Consider the following 3,565-nt stretch of genomic DNA (forward strand, 5'->3'; position numbering starts at 1 on the left):
TACAACTTTATTGGAGTCCACCTGTGGTACATTCAATTGATTGCACATGATTAGAAAAGGCGCACACCTGCCTATATAAGGTACCACAGTTGACAGTGCATGTCAGAGCAAAAACAAGCCACGAGGTCGAAGGAATTGTCTGTAGGCACAGATCTCGGGAAGGGTACCAAAACAATTCTGCAGCACTGAAGGTCCCCAAGAACACAATAACACAGTGGCCTCCATCATTCTTAAATGGAAGCAGTTTGGAACCATCAAAACCCTTCCTAGAGCTGGCTGCCTGGCCAACTGAGCAATCGGAGAAGGGTCTTGGTCAGAGAAGTGACTAAGAACCAGATGGTCACTCTAACAGAGCTCCAGAATTCCTTTGTGGACAACCATCTCCAAGGCACTCCACCAATCAGGCCTTTATGGTGGAGTGGCCAGACAGAAGTCACTCCACAGTAAAAGTCACATGACAGCCTGCTTGGAGTTTGCCAAAAGACACCTAAATGACCCTGACCATGAGAAACACGATTCTCTGGTCTGATGAAACCAACATTTAACTATTTTGCCTGAATGCCAAGCATCACTTCTGGAGGAAACCTGGCACCATCCCTACGGTGAAGCATGGTGGTGGCAGCATCATGCTGTGGGAATGTGTTTAAGTGGCAGGGACTGAGAGACTAATCAGGATCAAGGGAAATATGAACATATCAATGTACAGAGAGATCTTTGATGAAAACCTACTCCAGTGTGCTCAGAGCCTAAGAATGGGGCGAATGTTCACCTTCCAAAAGGACAACGACCCTAAGCACACAGCTAAGTCAACACAGAAGTGGCTTCGGGGCAAGTCTCTGAATGTCCTTGAGTGGGCCAGCCAGAGCCGCTCCCCATCCAACCTGACAGAGCTTGACAGATCTGCAGAGAAGAATGGGAGAAACTCCCAAATACAGGTGTGCCAAGCTTGTGTCGTCATACTCAAGAAAACTTGAGGCTGCAATCGCTGCCAAAGGTGCATCAGCAAAATACTGAGTAAAGGGTCTGAATACTTATGTAAATGTGATTTTTCAGTTTGGTATTTTTTTTAAATTTGCTAAAATGTATAAAAAACTGTTTGCTTTGTCATTATGGGGTATTGTGCGTAGATTGATGAGGGAAAAAAATGTAATCCGTTTTAGAATAAGGCTGTAACGTATCAAAATGTAGAAAAGGTTAAGGGGTCTGAATACTTTCCGAATGCACTGTATTGCGTGTGCCAAGTTTATAAATCTAAATATTTGTGAAAGTCAAATCAAATCAAATTGTATTTGTCACATGCACCGAATACAACAGGTGAAATGCATACTTACAAGTCCTTAACCAACAGACTTCTTAGAAATAGTGCACACAGTGCACATATCTGTATGTGAAATGTATACAAAAGTTATAAATGAGATCCCAGGACTTCCGTTGAAAAGTTTGTTATGCCACACCTTTCAAAAGCAAATCAAATTAATTCTCCTCTAGAGCAGATCTGCCCCAGGAACTTTCAATTACAGTTGCCAGGTAAACAAATCCAAAGCATGGATTGCTGTTATACCTTGTCCATAGACTGTTTACAGGGTAAGAAAAACAGGACATAACTATTCCTTTAAGTAAACTACAATCAGGGCCGGACTACTGCCGAACTCCAGGGGGCCCCCAACCCTCCCTGAAAAGAAATCTATGTTTTTGTGTTGTTGGGAGTCTTCGTGCCCTTTAGGGAATCCGGCCCTGGCTGCAATGAGCTAGAATGCTTGCTGATGTACTTTAAACACAACATTAAAGGGATAGTTCATCCAATTAACTTAACAACATTTAAATAAATACAGAATCCTTACTTTGAAAGCATGGACAAGGGGAGACCGCAATCATCTTTTTTATTTGTATTTATTTACAGTAAACTACACACTGGGCACAAACTGGTTGAATCAACTTTGTTTCAATGTAATATGTCAATGTGCCCTTAAACTACATGGAAAATACTTTGATTTGAAAAAAAATTGTTTTGAGGGTGACATTTCTAACAATCAATCAAATGTATTTCTAGTATTATGTTGAATTTGTACCTTGAAAACAACGTCTATCAGGACTCAGGCTAAGACCCAGATGCAGAGGCGGATAGTACGAGCCTCAGAGTTTATTATAGTACAATGGGCAGGCAAAAGGTAAGTCAAGACAGGAAATGGTCCTAATCCAAATCAGAGTCAGGCAGGTACAGGACGGCGGGCAGGATCAGGGTCAGGACTGGGAAATTTTCAAGAACAGCCAGCCAACAGCCAGTGCAGCCAGCTGGGTCTGATAAAGTCTGTCCTCTGTCCAGTTAAACGAGAGTCATTGTAGGCATTGTGTAGAACGGATTCCTACTGCTCTGGGGCTGCCTCCGAGGGGTCTGTTGGTCCTACAGTCGTATCAGGTCTTGTTGGGGGTAAAGCTGCGTCGGGGGAGGCAGCTGAGCGGGGTGCTGTTGGACAACCAGGGCAGGTGCTGGTGCATTGGATACATGCATTGGATAGAAAGGTGGAAAGTCATTATCATCATCCCTGTTTGTCCTTCTCTTCTTATCATCCTTCACCATTTTTCCTTACATTTTCTTGTCTGCCCTATTCTCTAATTCTCTTTCCCACTTTCCTAAAATCCTCCCAGTCTATTCTACTTGCCTTGCCTTTTTTGGTTTCTTCAAAGTCCTGTAACTTATTTCTACATTCTGCTAATAAAGCTTCACTCAATGTGCCTTTTATGGGAACGCCTAATACCTTGTGCCAGAGCGGTACCTGTTCCAGAATGTCCCTGACCAACTTATTCAACATTACCTTCACCGGTCCAGTCAGGTCGAGCAGGCAAAATTCTGTACCCATACAACATTTTGTATAGTGGGAAATACTGTATGTGTTGTATGCACGTAAACAATTATTTCCCAAGTATATCCAATTCTCCTATGGCTCCATTGGTCAAATTTTGCAAACTTGCAGGAATATTTTCTTGCTTCTATCTCAGGAGCTTTTCCTGGAATCAAATACTGTAGTTCATGCATTTACATCTGACGATTGCAAACCATGGCATATCAATTAATATTAATTTAGTACTTTGCCAAATAAAGCACATTTACACAGGAATACCTCTGTTATAAAACAGGTTTTTCTCCACACACAGTAGAGCCCTCCTTGTCACTATGACAAGGTCTTTTTCACACACAGTGAAAACTCACACAGTGAATTTTCCTCCACACACAGAAGAAACCTCCTTGTCACTAAGATAAGGTCTACTTCACAAAGTGAAAATTCACACACAGTGAAACCAAGTCATGTCATCCCATAGCCTCTTCTTTGCTTCAACAGAAACCCCTACCCTGGGTAACTCGTCCCAGAATATCTCCTTTAATTAAAGATATCTCTGTTTCAACAGAGTTCCTAAACAGAAATTCCATATGTGATTCCATATGTGTTATTTCATAGTTTTGATATCTTCACTGTTATTCAACAAGAACATTTTGAAAAAAGGGGCGGATCCTTAAGAGGTTTCAACATTTAGAATAAAGGAGCATCTTTCTCAGTTTTGTCTTTTC

This window comes from Oncorhynchus clarkii, chromosome 17 (genome assembly GCF_045791955.1).
Source record: "Oncorhynchus clarkii lewisi isolate Uvic-CL-2024 chromosome 17, UVic_Ocla_1.0, whole genome shotgun sequence".
Classification (NCBI taxonomy): Eukaryota; Metazoa; Chordata; class Actinopteri; order Salmoniformes; family Salmonidae; genus Oncorhynchus; species Oncorhynchus clarkii.